This window comes from Triticum urartu, chromosome 5A (assembly GCF_056163025.1).
Source record: "Triticum urartu cultivar PI428250 chromosome 5A, HENAU_Tu73, whole genome shotgun sequence".
Taxonomy (NCBI): domain Eukaryota; kingdom Viridiplantae; phylum Streptophyta; class Magnoliopsida; order Poales; family Poaceae; genus Triticum; species Triticum urartu.
Genome location: NC_141877.1, coordinates 27135802 through 27148166, shown reverse-complemented (window position 1 = coordinate 27148166; position 12365 = coordinate 27135802).

The window sequence follows — 12365 nt, the reverse complement described above, 5'->3', positions numbered from 1 at the left end:
CAACAAGCAAAAGAAGAATAGGAAATCTTTTTGGGTTTTCTTTTTAATTACTACTACAAGCATAGAAATTAAAGCTAGCTAAAAGCTACAACTAAATTTTTTTGGTTTTTCTTAGGTTTATCAAACACATAAGAAGAAAGCATAAAAAGGAAATAAACTAGTGTGGATGATACAATGAAAAAGTATGAGTACCGGCAACCAGCAATGAGTGTGTGAACATGAATGTAATGTTGGTGAGAAATACGTACTCCCCCAAGCTTAGGCTTTTGGCCTAAGTTGGTCTAATGCCACGGATGGCCTGGCGGATATCCAAAGTTGTAGTTGGGGTCGTACTGAGCTGCAGCAGTCATTGCATCGTGGGCTGCATCTTGGAGGCGAGCTATCTTAGCCCTCCTCTTATATTCTTCCGCCTCCTCTCTGGTTATAAAATATCTCCCTTTTTCCTGAAAGTCAAAGAAAGTAGAAGCAGGGAGAGCGACGTGATAGGTGCGTCGTCTGTCAAAGATTAGTCGATACCGGAGGAACTAATCGTTCCTCTCAACAAAATGATGACGAACCATAGCCTCATAATCCAAATAAGCAGGAGGCAACTCAATATCATCCTCACGTATGGTTATACCAAGAAAATTAGCTATACGGGTTGCATAAATTCCTCCAAAGAAATCTCCATGAAATCTATTATGATGCAACCTACGTGCAACAATGGCTCCCAAATTATAAGATTTATCTCCTAACACAGCACTCCTAAATATACTGAGGTCAGGGACACACATGTGACAGGCTTCATCCTTACCATTTATGCACCTACCTATGAAGAGAGAAAAATAATGTATAGCAGGAAAATGAATGCTCCCTATGGTAGCTTGTGCTATATCTCTAGATTCCCCCACAGTTATACTAGCAAGAAAATCTCTAAATTCAGATTTACGAGGTTCACTAGCACTACCCCATTGTGGAAGTTTGCAAGCAGTAGTAAAGTCCTCTAAGTCCATAGTATAAGAATTTTCATAAAGATCAAACAGGACAGTTGAGAATTGCGTGAAGATGAAAATTCAAACCTCCTCACAAAGGAACTAGTGAGATAGTGGTACTGACGGCACATTCCTACATCCACTACTAGGAAAAGGCCTACTAATGGCGCACCAGTTTTGCCTACTAATGGCGCATCACTGGTGCGCCATTAGTATCACACACTAGTATTTATTACTAATGGCGCACCTCTGGTGCGCCATTAGTATCTGGTATACTAATGTTGGGGAACGTAGCAGAAATTCAAAATTTTCTACGCATCACCAAGATCAATCTATGGAGTAATCTAGCAACGAGGGGAAGGAGAGTGCATCTACATACCCTTGTAGATCGCTAAGCGGAAGCGTTCAAGTGAACGGGGTTGATGGAGTCGTACTCGCCGTGATTCAAATCACCGATGATCCTAGTGCCGAACGGACGGCACCTCCGTGTTCAACACACGTACAGCCCGGTGACGTCTCCTACGCCTTGATCCAGCAAGGGGAGAAGGAGAGGTTGGGGAAGATTCCATCCAGCAGCAGCACGACGGCGTGGTGGTGGAGGAGGAGCGCGGGACTCCAGCAGGGCTTCGCCAAGCACTACGAGAGACGAGGAGGAAGAGAGGTAGGGCTGCGCCAAGAGGGAGAGGATCTCGTGTGCCTTGCAGCCTCCAATACCTCAAGTATATATAGGGGAAGGGGAGGGGCTGCGCCCCCACCTAGGGTTCTCTCCCTAGGGGTGGCGACAGCCCCCAGATCCCATCTGGGGGGCGGCCACAAGGGGGAGAGGGGGAGGCGCACCTGGGGTGGGCCTTAGGGCCCATCTGCCCTAGGGTTTGCCCCCCCTCTCTTGGAGGCGCCTTGGGCCTTGGTGGGACGCGCCCCAGCCCACCTAGGGGCTGGTCCCTTCCCACTATTGGCCCATGTAGGCCTCCGGGGCTGGTGGCCCCACCTGGTGGACCCTCGGACCCCTCCGGTGGTCTTGGTACACTACCGGTGATGCCCGGAACACTTCCGGTGGCCAAAACCATATGTCGGTGTACTAGAGTAGGGGTACCCTAGTATCCCGAACTTGTGCACGGGCAGTCGCAGCATCCCGCGGCAAGGCTTGCCGGGTGACCGCCAAGATCCTCCGTGGTTCCTGTGGAGCCATTCAAGGACAAAGTATCCAAGCCAAGGAGACAAGACCCCGGCAAGAGGAGCTTGCCGGGAAGGCCAACCAAGGCATCTCAAGACCCCGGCAAGAGGAGCTTGCCGGGAAGGCCAACCAAGGCATCTCAAGACCCCGGCAAGAGGAGCTTACCGGGAAGGCCAACCAAGGCATCTCAAGGAACTTGTCGCGACACGCCACGCGTCCCGGCAAGGCCCGGTGAGCGACAAGCTCCCGGACGCGACAAGACAACGACCGCGGCAAGGCGCTTGCCGCGGCAAGCCACCACTCTGTGCCCGCGCTCCAGCACATCCACCAACGTGTCGCTCTGGGACCCTTCCAGGCGTACGTGACGGGAGGCTGTGCAGCCAGCGGTGCGCGGTGGCAAGCGGCGCTGACAAGATTGTCGTCGTGGCGAGCGGTGGCGTCCCTGACGGTCCCTTTTGCACTATTTAGGCGACGCAGACGGGCATTTAATGCCCTTGTCCCCTGCCGTCAGGGTTAGGTATGATACACTGTAGCAGGTAGCTGTACCTACCGCAACACCTTTCCATTTTTACCCTTGTCTACGTTGCCACCTGTCGGTGACCCCTTGAGCATATAAAAGGAGGCCCATGCGCAACGTAGAGGGGAGGTTCCAAAAGAAAGAGAACACTTACGCTCGGTCTCGTTAGCTGCTGGGGTGTACTGTAGCACTCCGCGCTCCCGAGCAAGAACTCAATACAAACCACAAAGCAGGAGTAGGGTTTTACGCATCCGTGCGGCCCGTAAGCCGCTCTTGTGCTTCGCCTCGATCCGCTCTTCGTGCGACCCTCGCCCCCGCCAAACCGAAAGGGACTCGGTCCGCCGGTCCCATAGGTGCTTGTGGATTAGTCCCCCGGCATCTTTGGTGCGCCAGGTAGGGGGCGTCGAGGTTGTGTGAACCAGATCCGGCGTTCACACGAGCTAGATCTTCATCATCTTCATCGACATGCCGCCGAAGAAGAAGGCTTCGGAGGCGGCTGCTCCGTCCGCGCCGAACCCACCACCGCCGGAGCAAACGGCTGATGGGGCGGACACCGGCGAAAGAACGGGCGTCGACGAGGGAGCTCACGGTGCTGCCAGGTCCAAGGACAAGGCTGCGCTGCCCATCGGCGGCGTAGCTGGCTCCCACAATGACAGGGCGCACTCCAAGACCTCGGCGTCCGTACATGCACCTCGCCCATCTCAGGAGGCACAGGACCGGCAGCGTCATGGTACTCACGGTACCATGTGTTTGCTGGACCAAGATCGAGCTGGTGGATCTCGGAGTGCTCAAGACTAGCATGCACGCCAACATGATGGCACGAGCGAGGCACGGTCGCCTGGACGGGATACTGCTCCTTCTAACATAGTTAGAAGTCCAAGCATATCCCGCTCCTCGCACCGTTCGCCACCGCCACCCGCCACTGCAGCAGAAGCTTTGGCGCGAGCTCAACTGCTCCTGGACTACCCTCCAACGGCAGACAAGATCGACGACTGGAGGGCCACCATTCAAAGTCTCATCGGCTTCGCCAACGGCGACACTCAACGGCAGCCGAGCACGTCGCAGCCGCGGCAAGTCAGCCAGGCACGAGCCGGTGGCGACAAGACCGGTGGGGGTGCAACCACTGTGCACTCTTCGCCCCGATGGCCAAGATCGCCGACTCGCCGGATCCACCTCGACAGCGACTCCACCGCGTCATCAGATCCACGAGCTCGTCGCGATCAGCGCCAAGTTCTTCACGAACGACAGCAAGAAGACGCTCGTACTCGCATCGAGCGCCGAAGAGAAGCGCGACGTCAATCGGACCAGTGCGCTGGGCCCTCTGTCGACATGCATGCGCCAGGGGAACTAGGCGACTTGCCGTACGCGGTAGGTTGCCCTGCGTTTACTCGTGAGCTGCGGCAAGTCCAGTGGCCCAGCACAAAGAATTTCAAGCCAGACGTACCAGAGAAGTACGACGGAAGTCGCATCCGTCGGAGTTCCTCAGCATCTACACCATCGCGGTGCAGGCTGCCGGGGGGCGGGACGACAAGATCCTTGCCAACTACTTCCCGCTGGTGCTCAAGCCCAACGTCAGGTCCTGGCTCATGCACTTGCCGGACAACTCCATATCCTCCTGGGCAGACCTATGCCATCAGTTTGTCGGCGCCTTTACATGCGGCCACAAACCTCATGGCCAAGAGAGTGACCTTCATCTGCTCGCCCAGAAGGAAGGAGAGCCCCTGCACAAGTACATTCAGAGATTCAGCCATGTACAGCACAACATCCCAGATATCCACCCTGCGACGGTCATCAGCGCGTTCCATCAGAACGTGCGTAACCGTAGGATGCGGGAGGAGATGGCGATGTGCAGGATCAGAGACGTCAGTGAGCTGTATGCCCTGGCCGACAAGTGTGCACGTGCTGAGGAAGGGAGGAAACTCCCCGAAGAGAATACAGGAGCAGGAGGACCTGACAGCGAGGATGCTGCCCCGGCAAAGAAAAACCGGCGGCGGAACAACAGGAAGAAGAAAGGCAAAGATGTGCTAGTCATTGAGCAGTCCGGCAGCGAAGGTGGCGCCAAGAAAGCCAAAGCTGGTAGCACCGGCAAGGAGATTTCCGCATGCACCAACTGCCAGACTTTGGCGGTCGCGGACAAGCAGGACGGCACCGACAAGCAGTACTGCAAGATCCACTGCACCAAGGGCCATGACCTCCAGAGCTGCAAGAAGGTCGAGCAGCTTGTCCAGCAGAAAAAGGCTGAATACGAGCGACGCGACAAGGAGAGGGCCCAAGGAGGCGCTGGAGAATCCGGCAAGAAGCGCGCCGGCCGGGGAGGACGCCGCGGCAAGGCCAAGCAGCGGCAAGGAGACAGACCTCCCCGCGGCCGCGACAAGGATGAAAATGACGACGACGATGAAGACATGGATGATGTCGAGACCAGTGAGCAGGAGTTCCAGAAAGCCACAGAGGTCTTGTGCGTTGACGGGTGTGCTTCTCTACATACTTCGCACCGCCAACTCAAGCAGTGGGTGCGGGAAGTCAATGCGGCGGAACCACCTGTCGAGTCACGCAAGCTTCTGAAATGGTCCAGCACGCCTATCATCTTTGATATTGAGGACCACCCTGATCGCACAACTACGGTCGGGTGCTTGCCGATGTTGGGTTCACCAACTATCCGCAACCTCAAGGTCACTAAGATGCTAGTTGACGGCGGGGCCGGCTTGAACCTGATCTCCTCCGCTGTACTCCAGAAACTCCAGATCCCTGACAGCGAGCTTGAAGAGACCGGCACATTCCAAGGAATCAACCCGGGAAGGAGCAAGCCGAAGGGGAAGGTCACGTTGCCAGTAACATTTGGCAGCGAGGTGAACTTCAGGACTGAGAGGGTCACTTTTGACGTTGCCGATTTTCCATTGCCTTACAATGGGATACTCGGCCGTCCAGCACTCGCCAAGTTCATGGCAACCTCTCACTACGCATACAACATGCTGAAGATGCCAGGCCCGATAAGCGTCATCTCTGTCCCTGGCGACAAGAAGGATGCTCTTATCTACGCCGACAAGATCTACCGGGAAGCGGCAGCCGCAACAGTTCGCAAGTCACCTGCAGTTGAAGCTCCCGGGGGGAAGAAGAAGACCAAGTCTGGCAAGAGTTCTGACGCCCACTCCGGCAAGCGCACCTCTTCGGAGTGCTGCGCTGCCGTCGAGGACGCACCATCGAGCTCCACCAACAAGTGTAAGAAGATAATGGCAGCTCCGCCAGAGACCAAGAAGGTGTCCGCCAAGGAGGACGGCACTGGTGGTACCTTCACCATCAGTGCCACTCTCGACCCTAAATAGGAAAGCGCGCTCATTGCTTTCCTGCGGGCGAACGTCGACGTGTTTGCGTGGCAACATCTGACATCCCCGGTGTTCCCAGGAAAGTAATTGAGCACCATCTTGCCGTTTGTCCTCATGCGCGGCCCGTCAAGCAGAAGGTCAGGAAGCAAGCAGTGGAGCGCCAAGAATTCAGCGCAGAAGAGATCAAGAAGTTGGAAGCAGCAGGCCTTGTCAGAGGAGTGCTCCATCCTATGTGGTTGGCCAATCCTGTAGTCGTGCGCAAGGCAAACGGGAAATGGAGACTTTGTATCTACTTTACCGATGTTAACAAAGCTTGTCCCAAAGACCCATTTCCTTTGCCGCGCATTGACCAGATTGTTGACTCCACGGCCGGATGTGACTTGCTTTCATTTCTTGACGCATACTCAGGATACCATCAGATCTTCATGGAAGAAGAGGATGAGGAGAAGACCGCATTCATCACTCCATGTGGCACGTACTGTTTCATACGGATGCCTTTCGGTTTAAAAAATGCTGGTTCAACATTTGCAAGGGTAGTCCATGTCGCTCTTGAGCCACAAATACACAGAAATGTGGAAGCCTACATGGATGACATAGTGGTCAAGAGCAAGGACAAGGCAACTCTGATTCAAGATTTAAACGAGACCTTTGCAAATCTGCGCAAGATCAGCCTCAAGCTCAACCCCGAGAAGTGTGTGTTTGGAGTCCCCTCCGGCAAGCTTCTCGGGTTCTTCGTGTCTCAGCGGGGAATCGAAGCCAATCCCGACAAGATCAGGGCCATTGAGCAGATTGAAGCACCAAAGCGCGTCAAGGATGTACAAAGACTTGCCGGTTGCGTGGCTGCTCTCAGCAGGTCTATCTCTAAGTCTGCTGAGCGCGCCCTGCCATTTTTCAAAATATTGAAAAAGGCAGGTCCAATGAAATGGACTCCGGAAGCGGAGGCTATGCTGCAAGACTTGAAGAGATACCTGTCCTCCTCTCCAACACTTGTCGCACCTAAGCCACAAGAGAAGTTGCTGCTGTATATAGCGGCAACCAATCAAGTGGTTAGTGCTGCGTTAGTAGCAGAGATGGAGGCAGATGACGAGCCAGCAACCACGGCAGGTGCATCCAGCGACAAGCAGGGGGCTTCCCCGACAAGCTCTGGTCCCGACAAGGATGGATCTGCGCAGACGTGCCAGGAGATACAGAAGAGAATGGTACAGCGCCCAGTTTACTTTGTCAGTTCCCTTCTGCAGGGGGCTAGGTCAAGGTACGCTGGCGTGCAGAAATTGCTTTTCGGCCTTCTCATGGCCTCGAGAAAGCTGTGCCATTACTTCCAAGCAAATGAGATCACAGTTGTCACTCGTTTTCCGCTGAAGAGGATACTACAGAATCCAGAAGCGATAGGCAGGATTGTTGAGTGGGCACTGGAACTGTCAAGCTTTGGCCTCAAGTTTGAGAGTACTTCAACTATCCAAAGCAGAGCATTGGCAGAGTTCATAGCAGAATGGACGCCAACACCAGATGAAGAAATTCCAGAAATGAGCATCCTCGTCGAGGAAGCAAGCAAAGAGTGGCTGATGTACTTTGATGGTGCCTTTTCGCTGTAAGGCGCCGGCGCTGGCGTGCTGCTTGTCGCACCCACCGGAGAGCCCCTCAAGTACGTAGTCCAGATGCACTTTCCCAAGGAGCAAGCAACAAACAATACTGCAGAGTATGAAGGCTTTCTTGCCGGTCTCAGGATCGCGGTAGACCTTGGGATCAAGAAGCTGATTGTCATGGGTGACTCGTAGCTTGTCCTCCGCCAAGTGAACAAGAGCTATCAGAGTCCGTTGATGGAAGCCTACGTCGACGAAGTGAGAAAGCTAGAAGAGCACTTTGACGGCCTACAGATGGAGCATGTTCCAAGAGCTCAGAACGCCATTGCCGATGGCCTATCAAAGTGCGCCGCACTTAAGTTACCTGTGGAACCAGGGATCTTTGTGCTCAAGCTGACTCAACCGTCTGTAACGCCATCAACTGGACAGAGCAAAAAGAGGAAGTTGATTTCTGGTAACTATTTTCCGGCAGAGCTTCCCGAAGCCACCGCCAAGAAGGTCCCCAAGATCAACGCCAAGAGCGCTGAGGAGCAGTCTGCTCCGGCAAGCCCTAGGGTTTGTTCCGTTGAAGCAGAAGCTCCCGACAAGTTTTGCTCCGGCAAGCTTGCCGGGGAATGTCAAGCTCCGGCAGAGCCGCAGGTTCTCGCCGTAGAAGCGGATGTTCCCGCAGTAGCAGATTTGCCTTTAGTCCTTGTTGTCGAGCCACAAGCTCCAGCATGGGCACAGCAGATTGTCCGTTGCCTTCAGACAGGAGAACTTCCCGAAGAGCAAGAAGAAGCGGAAAGAGTAGCCCGGCAGTCAAGTATGTACCAGTTTGTCGACAACACACTGTACAGAAGAAGACTCAACGGTGTGAAATTGAAGTGTATTCACCGGGAAGACGGACAAAAGCTGTTGGCAGAGATACATGGAGGCATATGTGGTCACCACATTGGCGCAAGAGCACTTGCCGGCAAAGCATTCCGGCAAGGTTTCTTTTGGCCGACAGTCCTCCAGGATGCAACTGCACAAGTAACCAAGTGTGAAGCGTGCCAGTTCCATTCCAAGCAGATACACCAACCAGCTCAAGCTCTCCAGACGATCCCTTTATCCTGGCCATTTTCAGTCTGGGGGCTCGACATCCTTGGCCCCTTTCCCCGAGCAGTCGGGGGCTTTGAGTACTTGTACGTTGCAATCGACAAGTTCACAAAGTGGCCGGAAGTGGAAGCAGTGAGGAAGGTGACAGCACAGTCAGCAGTCAAGTTCTTCAGGTCGATTGTTTGCCGCTTCGGGATCCCTAACAGGATAATCACCGACAACGGTACGCAATTCACGACCTGCACCTTCATGCAGTACGTCCAAGATCTTGGCGCCAAGGTCTGCTTTGCTTCTGTTGCTCACCCGAGAAGCAATGGTCAAGCGGAGAGGGCAAATGCTGAAGTGCTGCGTGGGCTCAAGACCAGGACTTTCGACAGGCTGCACAAGTGCGGAAGAAACTGGATCGAGGAGCTGCCGGTGGTTCTTTGGTCGATCAGGACGACGCCAAATCGAGCCACTGGCCAAACACCTTTCGCTCTAGTCTATGGAGCAGAGGCAGTTCTCCCCACGGAACTCGTATACGGGTCACCTCAAGTGCTCGCTTATGATGAGCTTGAGCAAGAGCAGCTGCGACAAGATGACGCGCTGCTCCTTGAGGAAGACCGTCTTCAGGCTGCTGTACGAGCTGCTCGCTACCAGCAAGCTTTGCGCCGCTACCATAGCCACAAAGTTAACGCCAGAAGTCTCGAGGAAGGCAACCTTGTTCTTCGGCGTGTTCAGTCCGCCAAGAATTCCAACAAGTTGACGCCGAAGTGGGAAGGCCCTTACCGGGTGAAACGAGTCACTCGGCCTGGCGCTGTCTGCCTTGAGACCGAAGATAGCATTCCGGTGAGCAATTCCTGGAACATTGAGCATCTTCGTAAGTTTTACCCGTAAGGCGCGATTGTCGGAACCTGTTCCGGCAACCACCTTTTGTACAAGTCTTGCCGCTGTTGCATGTAATCCTTTGTACAAAGCCGGGCGCAGACCCCGTGCATAAGTAAAGCTCATATGCTCCACACATCTTGTCAATTTCATGCTTTCTATTTTTTGCATATATGATCTGACACTTTGTGCAGCACCTACTCCCCGGTAAGCAATAACGAGCCGTAAGGCTCCATATCTTTATTTTCTCCTATTTCTTTTTTCTCAAGGAAAGGAAGGTTCCCTCGCCCACAAGTTTGCCGGGGGGAAAGGAGAAGATAATGGTATGGACCAGGCGTCGTTCAAGAAAGTTTCGCCTTACCGGGAAGCAAACAACAGAAAAGCTAAGTTGCCAAAGTTTGAGTAATCAGATTTTTTAAAATTTTTAAGTTATCTCCCTTGAACGACCGCACTTTGTATGGAAAACCTGTGCGCAGAGGAACCAACTCATAGCTAGTTGCGCCCTTACTTTGTTTCGAGTCTGCTCAACAACTTAAGTGAGCTGTGACTAGTTGCGACAAGGTTTTCTTGTCGGTAACGGCACCGCCAGCAGGCTGCTGACGTCCCGCACTCAGCGCTCGCGGCTAAGGTGCCTGCACTGGCAAGTTCCCTAAAAGCGTAGGGCAAAAACATACAAAGGGAGGAATCAAGTAAAGGGAATAACAGTGCAATCATTACCCGGAATAGAGTTATATTACAAGGTAGCTTGTCGCAGCTCTAACAGATTGTTCTCATAACATGACCAGCAGCGACAAGAAAAGAAGAAAACGGGCGGCCTAGTCTACGCGATCGCCCTCAATCCTCTTGATCCCACTCACCTTGTCCACAATGGGTGCGACAAGGGTCTTGAGCGCCTCCAGATCAGCATCCGGCGGTAGGGTCTTGAGGACGTTGGTGAGGTTGAGGCCCGGGTTGCGGAAGGCCACCTTCACCAACACCTTTTGAAGAGCTCCCGCGCAGATCTTGCGTGACTCATCGGCCAGCTGCTTTGGGATCCTCTCCCGGAGTCGCTCGAGGGCCGTCGCCACGCCTTTGAAGAACAAGATGAGCTTGGCGCTGGGTTGGAGGTTCTCGTCGGAGGGATACCCGAGATCCCCCATCCCCAGCTGCGCCAGCTCCCTGTCAATGTTGGCGGCAACATTCACGAGACCCTCCGTCCAGTGCTCCACATTCTCCCTAAAAGCATTCTGGGCGGCGGCAGCACTCTCCAGCAGCGCCTTGTCGGCCTTGATCTCCTCCTTCAAGGCCACCTCCTTCTCCCTCGCGCCGTCCAGCGTCTTGGTCAAAGTGGTCAGCTTCAACTCAAGATCTGCGTTGGAGTCCTTGGCGGCGCTGAGCTCCTTGCCCTTCTCGGCGAGACGAGCCTGCAGCTTTGAGTTGATGTGGGCGTCCTTCTCCCGCTCACGCTTGAGCGCGGCAAGCTCTTCACCACTCGCCTTGAGATCGGCCTCCAGCTGCGCCACCTTCGTCTCCAGCTCCTTCTTGGTGGCCTCGGCGGCTGCGGCAGCATCCTTCGCTTGCTTGAGGGCTCCGCCGAATGTTCACTCGCGCGCGGCAAGCTCCTCCTCGTGGGCGTCAAGGTTGACCTTCCGCTGCACCAGCTCGCCCTCCTGCGCAGACAGCTTTTCAGCGGCAAGCCGCCGTTGCTATTCGACTTCAGCCTTCTCGAGGAGGAAGGCCTTCTGCTCCTCGGCGAGTTGCTCCCGCTCCTCTGCCAGGGACCGGCGAGCTTCCTGGTTGAGACCCCGAAGCTCCTCCGCGCGCTTCTCGATGTCCGCTCCCGCCTTCGCGACAAGCGCCTCGTGGGAGTCCAGCTTGGCTTGCCGCGTGCGGTAGAGCGACAACAGCTTCCGCAGCAGCCGCTCCTCCTGAGGCTCGCTGCTGCTGCTGCTCGGCGCGTCAACCAGCGTCAGCCTAGCGGAGGCGAGAACCTCTCCGTCGAAGCTCTCTCCTTCGACCGGCGCCCTGGAGCTCGACGCCCAGGGGAGGTTGATGAAGACGCCATCGCCGACCTTCAAGTAGACGCCTGGCTGGGGCTCTTCGGAGCATGGCGCTGCGGCAGCGGCGGATGGGTCGGTGGTCGACGTAGCGCCTGGCGCTCCTGCGGCCTCAGGGCCGTCAGTGCGATCGCCAGACCCCTCGCCAGCTGCTGCGGCGGCAGCTTTGGCGGCCTCGTCGCCGGCGAGATCATCAGCGCCGGCTGCTTCTTCAGCGGCAGCGGCGTCGTCAACGGCAACCTCGGTCTCCATCGGCTCCGGAGCAGATGGGTCTGACGGCCGGAAAAGGAAGAAGAGTCAAGCAAATACCCAAAAAGAAGAAGAACCCAAGGGAAGCTTTGAAGAGAAGATTACCTGTACCGGGTTCTGCAGTCATGGTCTCCGCCACCGGGGGGCCGCTGGTGCTGTCCCTTGCCGGAGAGCTCTCCCTTGCCGGAGACTTCTCCCTTGCCGGAGAACTCTTCCTTGCCGGAGGACTCTCCCTTGGCATTTCGGGGGCGGCCTCCGGGCGCTCCTGGTGGGGCTGCTCTGCTCCTACACAAACCAACAGTCAGATGTCAGCAAAGAAAGAGTATCCATGCGTGCCTAACAGCGGAAAGTGAACCATATACTTACGCTGGGGGCTGCTCTGGAGAACGGTTGCCGGGTCCGGCAAGGTTGTCTCGGACGCACCCCCTGCTGTCGCGGTGGGTTCGTCCTCGATGATAATCACCGGGACCTTGGCCCTCTTCGCTGCTCTCTGGGCCAGAGTCCTAAAAAGGAATAAGTTCAGAGTAAAGCAAATGAGATACAAGACAAAACAGCAAGAATTGAAGAACTACAAGTA